Genomic DNA, 19,619 nt, shown 5'->3' with positions numbered 1-19,619 from the left:
GTGATAAATGGTTGTGACCACATTATTATGTTGATATATTTGTAGTATATGGCTCCAGACGGTCTTAGTGAGCGAATTAGCGAAATAGTCACAGTGGGGTTTAGTACCCGGTTCGGGGGGAGAGTAGGGGTATTTTGGGAATTTAGAGGGTAGTTTTGAAGTTATTAGATATTGAATAAGTATTTGCTAATTAATTTGACATGACGTGGTTAATTGGCTAATAGTAGGAACACTTGAGGAATTAGCGGGAACTGGGAGCGGAATAACTTTTCTACCCCTAGAGACTACTAGAGGATTAGTAGGCCTTCAGGGGGTAAAATGGTCTTTTGAGGGGTAGGATAAACTCAGAAGGCTTAGGGAAATAAGCTAGACAGAATTATTGGTTTAGTTTTGGGTTTGGATGAAAGTTTGGTTGAATCCTTGGGATTCGGCTGGAAATAGTGTGGAAGAAACCCAAAAATTCTAGGTGCGTGAGGGCGCGCCGCGACCTAACCCAGGGACGCCGCGACCCACATTCCCAAATGGTCGTGGGAGGCTCTCTGTCCTGAGGGCGTTCTGCGACCCTAGGGTGCAAGTCGCGGCCCACCTCCCCCTGAAGCTTGAGGATTGAGCCTCTGACCTAGGGGTGCACCACGACCCTTAGGGTCAAGTCGCGGCCCGCCTAGGGGATTTTACCTTATGCACCCAGGTTGTTGACTGTTTATGTCATAGGCCTAGCACCCAGAAGGTCATAGGCCTAGCATCCAAGCTCGGGTCGTCGAGGCTAGCACCTATGTCTCACATACCAACAGAGACTTAACATCTTCCCAGAGGTTTTGATCGTGCATTATCCACCACAATCTAGAGAAACAACGAGAAGACCCACGATCTCATAATCATGGAGAGGTGGACACGTGTCTCCACTACCTAGTAATCGTGTACCAAACCACGATCCCAGTACTACTGGTCATGTAACAACCCTTGGGTACTATAAATGAAGGACCCAGGGCTTCATTTCAAAGGATGGCTTTTTCTATAATTTTTGAGATCTAAAGAGCATTTGGGAAGAAATTCTGGGCAAGTGACAACGAGTGAATACTTTGGTTGAACAGTGTAATTGTCAAGTGATTCAATAGTAAAAGCTAAGTGGATTAGGCTATTACTGTTAATCAGAACAGGGCTGAACCACTATAAAATTTCTGTGTATTTATTTAAGATAATCGTACTCTATCGTTTATTCTATTTATTTCGTTCAAAAGGGGTTGTATACTATACTTACAACCGTTGGCCAATTTCACATGTCAACAAATTGTGTTACAAAATTTAACTATCTTTACAATTGTACAGGAGTAGTTACTAACTAACGCTCCCACTACAACATGGCTTTATAGAATTTGTGATATTCTTTGGTTTTATCATTTTTAATTATCAGTAACTTGCTTACTTGACTTGCAGTCATTATTTCTAGTACAACTTAACTAGAAAATATAGTGATTATAATAATCATGCTTCATTAAAGAAGTGTTGAAGAGACACAAACTCTTTTTTAATCTTTTATGATTATTAAATTGTTTCACTAAATGAGTCCATGGAAAATTTTTAATTTATTCACATAACTACTTGTGAATCCCAACTTCTATGTCTTTGATGTTATACAATCAAACATGTAAAGAGTATAACAAGTGTTAAAATTATAGAAATAACAAAGATAATAATGATTATTCACCATGAATATAATCTTATCTAACATGATTATATTCCCTTTCCAAAATACTAATTTTTCTTAGCATTCCAGTTGTATGTGAGTTGGGTTTGAATTCCAAGTTCACATGCAAATTACTTGAGTTTTGAATTCGAGTTTAGACTTCCTTTCCATCAGATGAAACAGGTCTCTAAGTGACTTTACTTTGAATGTTGCATGAAAATTTCTAGAAATTTTCTTTGCATTTGATAGAAGTTAAACATATATAAAATAAATGTCAATCAATATTGGCTTACTATTTATTATTTCTTTTAGCTTTGAACATTAAAATGTTCAACATACATCTCTATGTATTATATAACGCCCTGGGTAGCCAAGACCGTTACACTGTGTATTTATAAAGGTGCAAAACTTGCAAATCAAGTCATTTAGTTAGAAACATGTTACTAAAACCATAATTGTACTAGGGTTAAATGATTTTGGTCATAAAAGATACATTTCATTTAAATAAGCATTTTGTACATGGGATCCCAAAATAAATAGAGTTTAAAAAAAAAAAGTTTACAAAATTCCAGGATATATGTACAACTACTGACCACTCTAAGGGAAAATCAGACATTTAAGCTTCTCCCGTCCTGTACCACTCCTCGGCTGTGGCGGCCGATCAGCTGGATATGTAAATTTAGCCTCAAAGCTCTCCAACTCAGCAAGAAAACTATAATACATAGCATAGACAATTTACGAATTATCAATCAGATATACACAAGTCATACAGCTCACATAAACAGTGATATCAATCTACAAGCCAACAATCAGTTTAACTTCAACAAACATTTTACACAATATCTAGGGTCGACACCCTTAGGATGCACCCACTATATAAGTCACTATCTTCGGCTCACTTAGGCCGAGCCCAGTGTTCAACCCACTGACTCTGGCTCGCTTAGGCCAAGCTTAGTGATTATTTGATTAACACCAGCTACCAGTGGTCGAGCCACGTCCTGTGCGCAAATTTTGATTCCAGCACTCTTTGGTCGTTTATCACATGTCCCATGGCATAATACCATCTATGACATCATATACAAGTAAAGGGTACTCTTAGTCCAACATAACCACATAATCGGGTGTCGTTTCTTACCTTTAATTCCGATAGCTTTAATTAGTGAAATTGACCTTCAAGCACGATCTCTTCCGAGCCCTAGCGTACACCTAGTCACATCCATAAATTATAACCATCACTAAACTTCAATTATATAACCTAACCTCAGGACCAATCCCGAGCCCTCAGGAAGCCCTAATTCCACCAAACGGGTGGTGGAATCAAACCCCAAGACCCCAGGCAAAAACCCTAAGAAATAACCCAAAAATCCACCTCTGAAAGCAGGGTAGCGCTATAGCACCACAGAGTAGGCGGTATAGCGCTACAAGCAGAGCCAAAAGCCCCCTGAGGAAGCCAGCATAGCGCTATAGCGCTCCAAGGCTAGCGCTATAGCGCTACAAGCAGTAGACTTCAACCTTCGATTTTCTCCTTCGAATTTCCTCGAGCCAAAACTCCCCAAAACCTCTCCAAACCTCAACCACACACCAAATTGAGCCTACCATTGTAACGCCCTACTTCCTTAGAGCCGTTACTAAGTGAGTTTTAAGACAAAACATTGTGCAAAGAACTCGCTAACTGAGGTTTTGAAACAAAAGTGTGACTAATTAAAAGTTAAGGCTGTAATCTTAGAAAAATGCGTTGTTTCAATAAAACTTCTAGTATTAAACATTTGGGATCCCAAAATAAGGTTTGAAAACTATTTACATCTTAAAATAAGTTTACAATTGATCAGTTATAAAAATCATAGATTATTACAGCCATTTTCGAATAAACCCCCAACCAAAGCAGTCGGGCAGGCCAAACATGTACGCGTCGCTTCACGCTCTCCGTACTCATGGTTGGTTGACTCGGACATTGCCCTTACCTGCAACACAGAGCACCTGTGAGCCAAAGCCTAGCAAGAAAACTCATGCAGAAATATCCTATGCAATGTATACAGTTTATCATAACAGATGATCCACAAATAAACAAGTCAACCATTAGACTAAGCAAACACGGCCATGCCGCCCCAGAAACCTTACCAAAGCCCTGGGGTATCGGTTCTCACCGTAAGGATAACTCATGTATCCACCGGGCCCTGCCCTGACTATAGCAGCCCATGTGCTAGGTGTTACTTCCGGCCCCGCTGCCGTACCCGGCCTACGCCGTTCTCGGCCCTTGCCGTTCAATTTACTATAATCACACATATAGTATAACACAACAACATTCCAACAAATATTAATTCATTTAAGTCTACACCCTAACATGTAATGCAATATAGGGCCATGCTCGGCAATCATCTCATCATACAACATAGGGCCGTGCCCCGCAATCACACTATGGGCCCACGCCCTGTCCTACGGGTGATATAGTTTTCTTACCTGTATTCCGAGCCTCCTGATGCACTCACGCCGCGAGCACGGTCCTCTAGCACGAGCCTCTCCAATAACCTAGTCACAACACACAAGAAACACCCTCAACACTAATCAAATCCAAAAACCGCTTCCCGGGACCAATCCCACACTCTCGGGACTCCCAAATCCCTAAAACAATTTATCGGAAACACCCCCCGAACCCCCGGAGCAAAAGCTCAAAAATGCAAATTTCCAACCCCTGAAAATGGCCTAGCGCCGCGGCGCTGCCCTATAACGCCGCGGCGCCCAGCAAGACAGAAAGCCACCCTCGCTTGGACACAGCCTCGCGCCGCGGCGCTCCTTCGCGAACCCAGAAAACTGGGTTTTCTCTTGCATTTCCACCGAGCTAAAACCTTCCCAAATCAAACCAAACCAATACCCAAACCCCAAAATCAATTTCAAACAACAAATAGACCATCTAACAACCCATAAACATCATCAAAGACATCCAAACACACAATCAAATCCCCAAAATCAATTTCAAACAACAAATAGACCATCTAACAACCCATAAACATCATCAAAGACATCCAAACACACAATCAAATCCCCAAAATCCACATCCTTGATTTCAATTTCAGAAAAAAAAAAAAAACTCAAAGTTCAAACTTAAACCATGCTCGAATTTCTTAACCCATAACATTATCAAGCCTTAAATGTGTATAAAATTCCTTACCTCATATGGAGAATCCATCCCTAAACTTCCTTCATCTCCTAGGTCTCCAATTCAGCTCCTCCACTCATCTTCTTCTTCTTCATGCCCTAGCTTTTCCCTCTCTTTTCTCTTCTCTTCAAACTCTATCAAGACCAAAATGACTAAGCCCCAAACCGTGTACCCCATATAACCCAGCTGCCATTTATCTAATTCCCAACCAAATGACCATTTTGCCCCTCCTTGCCTATCCTTTCCTACCTAAACCTCAAGGGCACTTAAGTCCTTTCATTTCTATTTCATTTCTACCATTTTCTTTCTAAAACTTGTTACTCTCAGCAGTAACTAATGGTTACCCAGGTTACTAAATCTCCAATAACCATTACCCGCTAAATCTCAACTTAACCATAAAATTCCCGAGGTACCCCTAGGCTCCTCCCGAGCCGGGTATAGAAATCCCGTTGTGACTCTTGAGTTAACTAGCTCTCTAGGACCGTCTCGGCATGTGCATCACAATAATAAAACCACACTCACGTGGTACAATTCACAGAATACAATCATCACATATCAATACAGTTATGCCCAACATGGCCAAAATTACAATTACGCCCTTCTAACACGATCCGGGCCTACATGCATACTAATATACGTAGTCATGCATCTCAGATAAACAAATAGCCAAATAACATGCTTTAAATCATAACCATGCATTTAACTCATAAAATCACACATAAATCCCAACCTGCCCTCCTGGCACACTAATCAAGGCCCTTAAGCCTTATTAGAGATTTTGGGTCGTTACAACTATCCCCTCCTCATAAAAATTTCGTCCTCGAAATTTACCCAAACACACCAGTCAGCAACCAGCAATCTGACCATAATCTCCAAGGTCCACTACCTTACTTAAGTTCCCAACATCACTCTTTCAGGACTAACAATCTTGCCCCGCAAGATCTCGTCTAATAGCCATACCTTGATAGCTTCTCGTTTGCACCGCAACCCTGCTGAAGCCTCAGGGTCTGCCTAGATTTCAATGACCAATTCATCGTCTTATTCCTGATTCCAGAGGTACTCAAAAGTCATCACCTCTACTAGGTGGGATCAGCTTGAAGGCCCCGCTGGCCTAACCCTTAGTACAACTTCAGAATTTCATGTTGAATTAAGAGTCAGAACTCTCCCTTCTTTCTCTGAACACCTTACAGATCCTTGTCTGTTAATACGCAGAGATGCAACTCTTTCCTTCCGGAGCTTTATTTCCTCATAGTTTAGCAATTTACCAGCTTTTCATTCTTTCAAATAGGCAGACACTCCTGCCTTAAGAATTCCAACAGCCTCACCGGCTTTCTCTCTGAGCCATTGCCAAATAGTAGTATCCACTATCCTTCACCTTATACCATGTCCTAAGTCGTGTTCCATTAGCAGGACACTAGCAACTGCTACCACGACTAACTCATTAGGGATTACACCGCCCTTAATACCTCAAGTATTCGCCTACTCGGCGCTCAATTCTTTAAGATATCTGGTAAACTTTCAGACTGCCATTTCACTTGCAATCCACTGATAATCCCAGATTCCCACTCTGTTCTTTTCGTTCTCTAGGTCCATTCCAAAATTTAAACTACTAAAGGGTCTCAATTCGATATCATCGACGCTCCATCCTGAAACCAGTTCACTCGACCCAATCAACATTAACTCAGACAACCGAGTTAAAACTTTTCATGTCAAAATACCTTACTTAAGGTCTAATGTGGTCTATTCCCATGATACACTACCACATCACCTAAACTCTGTCACCCGCTCAGCCCTCCCGGTACAACGTACCCTAGGAGGTGGAATGATGTCCATTCAGAATCCTCATTCAAAACCATTTCCTACTTGGATCCTTCACTCGATCCTGGTATCCTACTGTACCACCATGACAGGGTCCTTCCCTGTTTCAACTCAAGCCAACACTTCGGATTCCATAGCTCAGTGACACTCACCAGCTAACCCTTACCTACTAACATTATGTCGATCTCAGTCGTTGCTTTGTCCACCCCATTACAATCTATGGCGCTATTCCCCGACTGACACACGCCTCACAGCTAGGAGTTCCGCCTCCAATTATATCTCCCCTCTCTCAATCGAGGATTCAAACACTGATCATCCGTCAGTCACTTTTCACCACATCTGGGTCTCAACGTTATCTTTCTTACTAATACCCAATACTCAAGCATCTTATGATATCCATAACTGTCAACTTAATGCTCCAAGTATATCAACCGTGTTCATTCTTTCTTCTCCCGCAAGGTTCGATCCATTCTCGCGTCAATTTATTCCTGGGCGTGCCCAATCGTGGTACACTCCCACATTTCCATAACCCTACCATAGATCAGGTCCTTTATGCAATCACTCTTTACTTAACCAAAACACACGCAAATTCCATCATCGTCCGTAACCAATCAAATCTTACCTTGTCTTCTGAATTTCTTTCTGATTTGACACCACTCAGTCCGTCTAACCTCAAGTTTTACTGTTCTTCTCATCTCTGATGTAGTTGTCTCCGGAGGTGCTTGTGCAATAGGTGACGCGCTTACCAGTCTTGCCATGCTTTCTGTTCTTCAAACGTTCTTCACCAGCTTCTTTGTGACTTCCGATCAAATCTCCTCATGCCTGTCCTTTCCCCTTGTAGCTCTAATCTGAGTACTCCTAACGACGCCCAAACTAACACTCCGTAGAACCTTACCTGTGACTCTGCCTTCTGTGTACAACGTCTTCAGCATAACCATTGCTCACCATTTCCGTATGGGAGTAATCTGCATGCACTGCTCGTGAGCTTGAAGGGACTTGCCCATACTGCTCCCGCATTCTCTGCCTAAAGAACCTACCCGTGCTGCTGCAGCTTGAACCATTCTAGAGTCTTTGTTACCAGCTCCTCGCACTCTACCTGGTGCAAACTAGACAATTCCCGAAATGTTTCTATCCTTGGTTTCCAGCTGGCAATAATCAGGTCATAGATCAACTCTTGGAGACATCGTCCCATCTTGTATCCAACATTGTACTTTTCATTCTAACCCGACGATGCTAGCAATCCTCGCAGTACAACGCTCTGGCTACTCCAGGGCCAAATTCCTTCGATTACTTCAATTGTTTTCTGTCAGTCAGAACCATTTTTTTTTTTACAACACTCCGTGTACCCATCCTATCTGTAGTATGACCTTGAAGTATCCCTCAATCTTTCTTTACATACTCACCTACTTTTCCCACTGGTCTGCTCAGCTCCCATTCAGTCTCATTCACATACTCCAGATGATATCCTCTACAATCCATGGTTATTTCTTAACTGCTTATCTCTCTCACTGTGACTCGTGCTAAGGCTTCCTTAAGACAAACTCTGTCATATACTTTGCACTTCTTGATCACTTGCATCCTGATCCATCTGTCAGAGTTTCAAATTTCTTCTCAATATGTGTTACTATCATCAGCCTCTCAAATAGCACCTTTGAGGCAACCTCTCTATGTCCATCTCCCTCTCGGGACATTCTCAATACCGAGTCCTTCCAATTCGTTACATGACCAAAGCATAAACCATTCCGTTAAATACTCATCCTCGAGGAATCAGTCTCGAACTTTGAATGTATCGCTGCATTCTAGCTCTCCGCTCCCTCACCATGGGAAATCCATCCTAACATAGCGAGTCCTTATATGTAGAGGTCATTCCCTCACCTGACCTCCTCTCAGGTGGCACCCTCTCCCTCATGCATACCAATAACCTCCCTGGTTCCTATCGCCATCTTGATAACTACCTTTCAATCAGGCTTCTTTCCAATCTCAAATTAGGTGCCTAAGCACTGTCTGGGGTCCTTCTACCTCAAACTTTGAGAATCTGACCTCGCTGCGTTCTAACAACACAAGTACCATCTTATCAATCAGACTTTTCCCCCTTTCTGGCAAACCAGATGCCATAGGACTATCCGGGGTGCCTTTAACTCGATTATCATGAATCTAACTTTACTAATTCCATCCAAAGAAGCACCGCCATAGCGACTCTAGCACTCATGCTCTAGACATCAACCATCAGTTCCTTGAACCACATGGCCCTCTCCGCCATCCACATGCAGACGATAAGTCCTTACCTCAGAGCGGCCCAAATGCCTTAGACTATTCCAGATCTCATATCCTTAAATGGGTCACCATCAATTCCAGATACATCCATCCGTATAAATTTCTGAAATGAATTATCCAATTCACCAATCCCATTGAATTACGCTGTTGTTACCCCCCAACAGTCCAAATCAAACTTATAAGCCCACCAGTCTCCATGGTTCTAATCATGTCTTTAAAATCTCTTCTAACCATTCATCAACTAGGTTCTTTCCAACCCATTAAGCCAGTACCTCAGCCCGAGTACCACTTCCAGGCAACTCTCTGCCTCAACATTTAACACAACCCTCTACCCAGGATCTCTCATCCTCTTAACCAAGGGTGGAATTAACTCTGCTCATCTATTGATAAATTCCTTGTCAGCCTGTACTCTCCTCAAAACCCGAGGATAACACCCCTTTGAGCCTTTCACATAATACCCTTATCTGTCCATTCCTCACAGTAAACCAACACTGGTAACCCTTACTGTTAAAGCATCGAAATCAGCTATTTCCCCAGAGAAATGTGCTGTTCTGCTATCCCATCTCAACTAACAAACCCCACAGCTAACTCACACACTAGCGACCCTTGCTGCTGCTCTCAGGGATAACTAGAGATCTCAACTCCAACCTATATCTAGAATCCCCCTTTTAACACAATATCAGGTCCACAAAACCCTTCTAGGAACAACCAACACGAGTTCATCTGTCAAAACTAACCAAACTCCTGAACTCTGTGGTTCATACCCTGAACCAAACCACGACTAGATCCAACTGACTGCAGGTAATGCACACACAAGCCTATACTAGGTCAAATCCACAATGTCATACACCTTTAGCTACCAGATTTTATCATCACCAAGCATACCCAGATCTCAACATGCTTCATACAAGCAAATATACGGATATAACATACGAATTCAACTCAGGCAATCAACCACATAAACTCAATATGCGAACCATTATGCCAATATTCATTCACATACATAATAATGTCATTCAGCATGCATTAACCTCAACATACAATAGTCAAGGGCCCAGCCCAACAGTATCTCCTGCATATGTCAACTCATTTCTCATCCTCCATATAGATAAGCAGGTAAACAGGGCAATCAAACATATGTTCAAGCATATTAATCATTCATACCAACCAACCCTGAGTCGAGCTTGTCACTGACAGCGAGCGTACATGTTCGGTCAATCTCTAGAACCAATAAACCTTGGCTCGCTCTGATACCAAGTTGTAACGCCCTACTTCCTTAGAGCCATTACTAAGTGAGTTTTAAGACAAAACAGTGTGCAAAGAACTCGCTAACCGAGGTTTTGAAACAAAAGTGTGACTAATTAAAAGTTAAGGCTGTAATCTTAGAAAAATGCGTTGTTTCAATAAAACTTCTAGTATTAAACATTTGGGATCCCAAAATAAGGTTTGAAAACTATTTACATCTTAAAATAAGTTTACAATTGATCAGTTATAAAAATCATAGATTATTACAGCCATTTTCGAATAAACCCCCAACCAAAGCAGTCGGGCAGGCCAAACATGTACGCGTCGCTTCACGCTCTCCATACTCATGGTTGGTTGACTCGGACATTGCCCTTACCTGCAACACAGAGCACCCGTGAGCCGAAGCCTAGCAAGAAAACTCATGTAGAACATATCCTATGCAATGTATACAGTTTATCATAACAGATGATCCACAAATAAACAAGTCAACCATTAGACTAAGCAAACACGGCCATGCCACCCCAGAAACCTTACCAAAGCCCTGGGGTATCGGTTCTCACCGTAAGGATAACTCATGTATCCACCGGGCCCTGCCCTGACTATAGCATCCCATGTGCTAGGTGTTACTTCCGGCCCCGCTGCCGTAACCGGCCTACGCCGTTCTCGGCCCTTGCCGTTCAATTTACTATAATCACACATATAGTATAACACAACAACATTCCAACAAATATTAATTCATTTAAGTCTACACCCTAACATGTAATGCAATATAGGGCCATGCTCGGCAATCATCTCATCATGCAACATAGGGCTGTGCCCCGCAATCACACTATGGGCCCACGCCCTGTCCTACGGGTGATATAGTTTTCTTACCTGTATTCCGAGCCTCCTGATGCACTCACGCCGCGAGCACGGTCCTCTAGCACGAGCCTCTCCAATAACCTAGTCACAACACACAAGAAACACCCTCAACACTAATCAAATCCAAAAACCGCTTCCCGGGACCAATCCCACACTCTCGGGACTCCCAAATCCCTAAAACAATTCATCGGAAACACCCCCCGAACCCCCGGAGCAAAAGCTCAAAAATGCAAATTTCCAACCCCTGAAAATGGCCTAGCGCCGCGGCGCTGCCCTATAGCGCCGCGGCGCCCAGCAAGACAGAAATCCACCCTCGCCTGGACACAGCCTCGCGCCGCGGCGCCCAAGAACAGGGCCACGGCGCTCCTTCGCGAACCCAGAAAACTGGGTTTTCTCTTGCGTTTCCACCGAGCTAAAACCTTCCCAAATCAAACCAAACCAATACCCAAACCCCAAAATCAATTTCAAACAAGAAATAGACCATCTAACAACCCATAAACAACATCAAAGACATCCAAACACACAATCAAATCCCCAAAATCCACATCCTTGATTTCAATTTCAGAAAGAAAAAAAAACTCAAAGTTCAAACTTAAACCATGCTCAAATCTCTTAACCCATAACATTATCAAGCCTTAAATGTGTATAAAATTCCTTACCTCATGTGGAGAATCCATCCCTAAGCTTCCTTCATCTCCTAGGTCTCCAATTCAGCTCCTCCACTCATCTTCTTCTTCTTCATGCCCTAGCTTTTCCCTCTCTTTTCTCTTCTCTTCAAACTCTATCAAGACCAAAATGACTAAGCCCCAAACCGTGTACCCCATATAACCCAGCTGCCATTTATCTAATTCCCAACCAAATGACCATTTTGCCCCTCCTTGCCTATCCTTTCCTACCTAAACCTCAAGGGCACTTAAGTCCTTTCATTTCTATTTCATTTCTACCATTTTATTTCTAAAACTTGTTACTCTCAGCAGTAACTAATGGTTACCCAGGTTACTAAATCTCCAATAACCATTACCCGCTAATTCTCAACTTAACCATAAAATTCTCGAGGTACCCCTAGGCTCCTCCCGAGCCGGGTATAGAAATCCCGTTGTGACTCTTGAGTTAACTAGCTCTCTAGGACCGTCTCGGCACGTGCATCACAATAATAAAACCACACTCACGTGGTACAATTCACAGAATACAATCATCACATATCAATACAGTTATGCCCAACATGGCCAAAATTACAATTACGCCCTTCTAACACGATCCGGGCCTACATGCATACTAATATACGTAGTCATGCATCTCAGATAAACAAATAGCCAAATAACATGCTTTAAATCATAACCATGCATTTAACTCATAAAATCACACATAAATCCCAACCTGCCCTCCTGGCACACTAATCAAGGCCCTTAAGCCTTATTAGCGATTTTGGGTCGTTACAACCATCCCCTACATAACATCCCACATTGACCAACAACATAAGACTTAGCCACATGCACCAACAAACAAAGAACACAAGATTTGAACTCCAAAACTCAAGAACTCATCAGAAAATTAGAATCAACCCAGCAACTCAAATGAGCAAGCATAGAATTCCTTACCCTTGATGGGGAAATTGACCCTAGGTTGCCTTTAGTACCCTTCTAGCCTTATGCTCCTCAATTCTTCCAGCTTAATACCTTGAATTCCCATCCATAGTTCAAGTTTTGAAATCCATTCCAACAAAACTCAGAAACTCAAGAACAACCTTTAAACCTTACCTTTATTAGGTAACTAACTTCTGCTAAGTCCTCTAGCTTTATCAGGGATCCTATCCCCAAGCTCCAGCCCAAGCTTTCCTGAGTTAAAGTTTCAAAATTCCTCAAGAGATGGTGAAGAAAGAGGGAACAGAGTGAGAGAGAAAGGGGTTAACTATGTGTCCTATTTTTTCTTCTTTCTTCCTTCTTCTTTTAGCTTCTACTACTCTCTAAATATTCCACTAAATCAAATGAGCATTTTGCTCTCCCATTAAAACCTAAGCCTTTAAGTCATTCTAAGGCCATTTTGGTCATTGCTCCCAATTCCCGCTAATTCCTCGAGTGTCCCTAATAATTACCGCTTACTTCTTATCACCTAACTAATCACCAATTATTTTCGTCAATGTTGAATAGTCTCCAATATATTTCTCAAATTCCCAAAAATGCCCCCAGGTTCCCCCGAGCCGGGTATAAATCCCCACAGTGACTTTTTCGCTAAATCGCTCACCAGGATCGCCTCAAGTCACAAGCTGCAAATATATCCAGCTAATAATATGGTCTCAACAGTTTATCACAAATAATCACATTTATGCCCTTACGGGCCAAAACTACAATTATGTCGTTACAAGATAAATAGGGCCTGCATGCTTATCTAATACTCATAAACATGCATTCCACATATCCATATAATCATAGGATCATGCATATCACATAATCATCCATTTTTACCTGTTATTCACATAACTTCCAATTCTTCCCTCTCGCCACACTAATCAAGGCCCTTAAGCCTTATTAATAATTTTGGTTCGTTACAACTATCCCCTCCTTATAACAATTTCATCTTCGAAATTTACTCAAACACATTAGATAGTAAACCTCGTACCTTTGACTATATTTCTAGGGTCCAACACGTTTTCCTTTTACTCTTCGATAACAATCTTACGAGAGTAACTATTTTGTTCGACAAGATCTTGTGTGATAACTATAATTTCGTTAACCCATTTCTTACATATCAAATCTGCTAAAACCCTAGAGTCTGCTCACTTCATCAACAGTTGTTTTTCCTATCTTATCACTGATGCCAGAAATACTTAGAAGTCATCACCCCTATCAGGGTAAGATCTCCTTATAGGCCCCCGGCCTAAATCTTGGTACAACCTCAGAGTTCTTATCGAATCGGGAGTCGGAACTCCCCTTTCTTTTCCAGAATATCATACTCTTCCTTGTCTGCATTACTTGGAGAAATACAAATATCTCATTCTGGAACTTTGCATTCCAAAGTTTACAACTTATGAATTCCAACAACCTCATTGGTTTTCCCCCAAACCAATTTAACCATAGTATCCATTACCTTTCATTTCTTTACTTAGAACAATACTCCTTTCTTTTTATCTTACCATGTCCTATGCTGTGTCACCTTAGCTGCACTCCAGCATTCCTTACTGTGACTATTTCATCAAGGATTATACTTTCCTTAATGTCTCAAATATTTGCACATTCAATGCATTCTCTCTTAAAATAATTGTTAAGTCTTCATATTGCCATTCCTTCTGCAATAAACCACTAATTCCAGGTTCCCACTCTATTCTCTTCATTTTCTAGTTTCATTCCAAAACTTGAAAAAAACTATAAGGTTTCAACTCAGCATTATCAATGCTCTGCCCCATTACCAGTTCACATGAACCAAATTACATTAACTCATTCTCCTGAGTTATAACATTCCCTGTCCAATCACCTTACTTATAGTCTAATGTGGTACATTCCCATGATCCACCACCATATCACTTTACCTTCCGATATCCAAGCATATTAAATTTTGTCACCCACTTAAATCTCCTGGTACAATATACTCTAGGAGGTTGAAGGATATCCATTTAGAATTCTCATCTCCACACCAAATTCCCATTAGACCACTCATTCGCTCCTTGTACCTTAACTCGTATTACACTAACAGGGTTCTTCCCCGTCTTCACGAAATCATCACACTGGATTCCATTGTCCAAAGGGATATGTATCTGTTCATCACCACTCATTGATTCTATACCAATCTCAATCGTTACCTTGTTCGTTCCACTGCAACCCGTGGTGTTTGTTTAACAGACACACATCTCCCAAGTAAGAGGTCTACCTCCAATTAACTTTCCTCCTTGCACAGTCGAGGGTTTCTAACATCAACAATCCATTACATTTCATTAAATCTTGGTCTCAGGGTTATCTTTCTTACAAATGACCAAATGGTCAAATCCCTTACACTATGCATTCATCTTTAACTTAACGTTCCATGTATATTGGCCATGCTCCCATTCTTTCACCTCCCGCGAGGCTCGAACCATCCTCTCGTCAATCTGTGCCTGGGCGCATCTCAGCCTATAATGTACCACACATAATTTCATGTCTTATCAAAAGTTAAGTCCCTCATGTTACCCTCTATATTCATCCATAACACGCATATTCCTACATCACCAAGTGCTAATCAATCCTCACTCTGTCTTCTGACATCTGATCTGACACTATCCATTCAGTCTGACATCAAGTTTTACTATCATTCTAATCTCTGGTGTAGTTGCCTTCGAAGATACTTATGTAGTAGACAACATGTTTACCGGCCTCGTTGTGCTCCCTATCCTTCAGACGTTCTTCAGTAGCTTCTCCGTGTCTTCAAATCAAATCTCTTCATACCTGAACCCTTCTCTTCTTGTAGCATTATCTTGAATACCCCTGGCGAGATCGAAATTAACACTTCCTGGAGCCTTACCTGTGACCCTGCTTCCTTAGTATTAACATTATCAGCGTAGTAATTGTTCGCATTCCACTTCTAACTGGAGAGTAGTCCAACATATCGCCAATAAACCTGAAGGTGACTTGTTCACACTGTTCCTATATTAATAGCTTGAAAAACATACATGCGTTCCTAAAGCTTAAATCAGTTAAGAACCTTTGTTACAAATTTGTCACACCCTACTTGGTACAAGTAGTAATTCCTGAAATGTTTCTTTCCTTGATCCTCAGCTGGTAATAACTAGATCGAAGATCAATTTCTGAAGACATTGTCTTGTCTTGTAGCAGGGCATTTAAACTCTTCATCCTTAACAGACGATGTCAACGATTCCCACGGTATGATGCTCCATCTGATCCATCCTGAAGTCAAAACTTCATCAACTGCTTCAGTAATTCTTTCTGTCCAACCAGTACCATCCTTCATAATATCCTTGTTACTGAACATGTCCATAAATCAGTCCTGAAGTGTACCCAATCACTCCCTGCATACCCATCTAAATCCTTACTGATCAGATTAGTTCCCATTCAATCCAATTAAAATACTCCAAGTGATATCCCCTACAATCCATGGTTATCTCTTAATAAATTAACTCTCATTTTGGTTCATGTGAAGGATCCCATATGACAAGCTCTATTACTATTACTACGAACCTCTTTATTACTTGTATTCCAATTCCTCTTCCAGAAGTTTCAAATTCCTCCTCAACAAATACTAATATCTCTAGCCCTTCGCATATTACCCTAGAGGCATATTCTCTATGTCAGAACCTTTCCTGGGAAATTCTCAACTCAGAATTCTTCCAGCTCATTATATTACCAAAAACGTGAACTACCCAGTCAACTGACCATCTCCAAGGAACTAGCCTCGGGCTTCAAGTGTAACAAGGCATTCTAGTCTTCCATTTCCTAATCATGGGCAATCCATCCTAACATATTGAATCATTCCATGTAGAAGTCGTGTCCTCACCTGACGTCTTTCCAGGTGGCGTCCCCTGCCTTTGATGCATACTAAATAACCTCATTAAATCCCATCACTGTCCGACGGCTATCTAGTAAATCAGACCCCTTCCTATCAAAACCGGGAGACATAGAACTATCCGGGGTTTTTCTGCTTCAATTACAGAGAATTTGTCCTTACTAAATTCCACCAATGGAAATACTGTCATTCGTATCTCTTGACCTACGATATTCATGCTCTATTCCTCATTCTGTATATCTTAAGTAACATGGCCCTCCCTGCTGCCTAAGTACCAATGAAGATCCCATATACTGGAGCGACCCTGATGCTTTGGACCATTCCAAAGTTTATTCCCTAAATGGGTCATCATTTCCAGCTACATCTGCCTGTATCAATCTCCAAAATGAATTATTCAACTCATAAAATTTATTGACATATACATTGTCGTTACCTTACCATTCCAAATAAAGCTTATAAACCTATTAGTTTCCGCTATTCAAACTATGTCTTTATAACATCTTTTATCAAATCACCATTTGAGTTCTTCCCAACCCATCATGCCAATATCTCGGTCTGAGTACCATTTCCGGGCATCCTTCTGCCACAAATACTTATCGCAACCCCTTAATCATGACCTCTCACCTTCATATAACAAAGGATGGAATTAGCTTTGCCCATGCACTGACCAATTCTTAGGCGAACCCGAACTTTCCTCAACACCAAAGGATAACGCCTTTTAAGCCTTCCATATAGTACTCTTATCTATCCATATCCTTATATTAAACCAACACTGGTAACCTCACTGTCAAAGTACACAAAGCAACTCTTTCCCCAGAAAAGTATGCTATTCTTCAATCTAGCCTCTACTATTAGACCCCACAGCTTACTCACATACTAGCGAACATCTGTTGTGACTTTGAGGGGCAGATGGAGGTGTCAAATCCCGACTATCATCTGCAACCTCCTCTATAAAAACACAAAGTCCACTTAACCATTATGGGCACAAATAATTTTAATTCATCTGCAATAACTGACTAAACCTCTCAGCCTTGAGGTTCACACTTCGAACCAATCCACGACCAGGTCCAAATCACCACAATAATTATGCACACATAAAGCATAATTAAAACTAATCTACAATACTATGCATTTAGCTACCAAATTTTATTGTTACCATGTATATTCACACGTTACCATGCTTTCTACATATCAATAAACATGTATAACATAAAATTCAATTTAGGCAGTTCACTACATATAATCAGTATACAAACCATTAGCCAAATATTCATTCACATGCAAAAGCAATGCTTATTAGCACGCCTCAATTTTCATCACACAATAGTCAAGGGCCAGGCCCTATCAGTATCTCATGCTCCCTATAATCATACAACATAATACATTCATATTTCAATCAAGAACTTAAGCATATAACTCATATACTCAATTACAAAACCCTAAGTCGAGCTTGTCTTTAGCAGCGAATGTACATTTCCAGCCAATCTTTAGGAACCTTTAAACCTGGGATGCTCTGATGCCAAGTTGTAACGCCCTGGGTAGCCAAGACTATTACACTGTGTGTTTATAAAGGTTCAAGATTTGCTAATTAAGTCATTTAGTTAGAAATGTTTTACTGAAACCATAATTGTACTAGGGTTAAAAGATTTTGGTCATAAAAGATACATTTCATTTAAATAAAAATTGTATACATGGGATCCCAAAAGAAATAGAGTTTCAAAGACAGTTTAAAAAATTCCATGATATATGTACAGCTACTGGCCATTCTTAGGGAAAAACAAACATTTAGGCTTCTCCCTTTCTATACCACTCCTCGGCCGTGGCAGCCGATTAGCTGACTATGTACATTTAGCCTCGAAGCTCTCGAACTCAGGACTGGACCACCTTGCTCTTGCCTTTAGCTGCACCACAAAGCACCCGTGAGTCGAGGCCCAGGAAGAAAACTATAATACATAGCATAGACAATTTACGAATTATCAATAAGATATACACAAGTCATACTGTTCACATAAACAATGATATCAATCTACAAGCCAACAATTAGTTTAACATCAATAAACATTTGACACAATATCTAGGGTCGACGCCCTTAGGCCGCACCCTCTATATAAGTCACTGTCTTCGGCTCACTTGGGCCGAGCCCAGTGTTCAACCCACTGACTCTGGCTCACTTAGGCCAAGCTCAATGATTATTTGATTAACCTCAGCTACCAGTGGTCGAGCCACATCCTGTGCACAAATTTTGATTCCAGCACTCTTAGGTCATTTATCACATGTCCCATGGCATAATACCATCTATGACATCATATACAAGTAAAGGGAACTCTTAGTCCAACATAACCACATAACCAGGTACCGTTTCTTACCTTTAATTCTGATAGCTTTGATTAGTGAAATCGACCTTCAAGCACGATCCCGTCCGAGCCCTAGTGTACATCTAGTCACAGCCATAACTTATAACCATCACTAAACTTCAATTCTATAACCTAACCTCGGTACCAATCTCGAGCCCTTGGGAAGCCCTAATTCCACGGGGTGGTGGAATCAAACCCCGAGCTCCCAGACCAAAACCCTAAGAAATAACCCAAACATCCACTTCTGAAAGCAGGGTAGTGCTACCACGCCACAGAGTGGGCGCTACAACGCTACAAGCAGAGCCAAAAGCCTCCCATGAAGCCAGCATAGCGTTATAGCGCTCCAAGGCTAGCGCTGTAGCGCTACAAATTGAGCCTACCATCCCCTACATCACATCCCACATACGCCAACAACATAAGACTTAGGCACATGCACCAACAAACAAAGAACACAAAATTTGAACTCCAAAACTCTAGAACTCATCAGAAAACTAGAATCAACCCAGCAACTCAGATGATCAAGCATAGAATTCCTTACCCTTGATGGGGAAATAGACCCTAGGTTTCCCTTAGTAACCTTCCAGCCCTATGCTCCTCAATTCTTCAAGCTTAATACCTTGAATTCCCATCCAAAGTTCAAGTTTTGAAATCCATTCCAAAAAAACTCAAAATCTCAAGAACAACCTATAAACCTTACCTTAATTGGGTAACTAATTCCTACTAAATCATCTAGCTTTATCAG

This window comes from Humulus lupulus, chromosome 4 (assembly GCF_963169125.1).
Source record: "Humulus lupulus chromosome 4, drHumLupu1.1, whole genome shotgun sequence".
NCBI classification, from domain to species: Eukaryota; Viridiplantae; Streptophyta; class Magnoliopsida; order Rosales; family Cannabaceae; genus Humulus; species Humulus lupulus.
Note: the sequence above shows the minus strand (reverse complement) of the source record.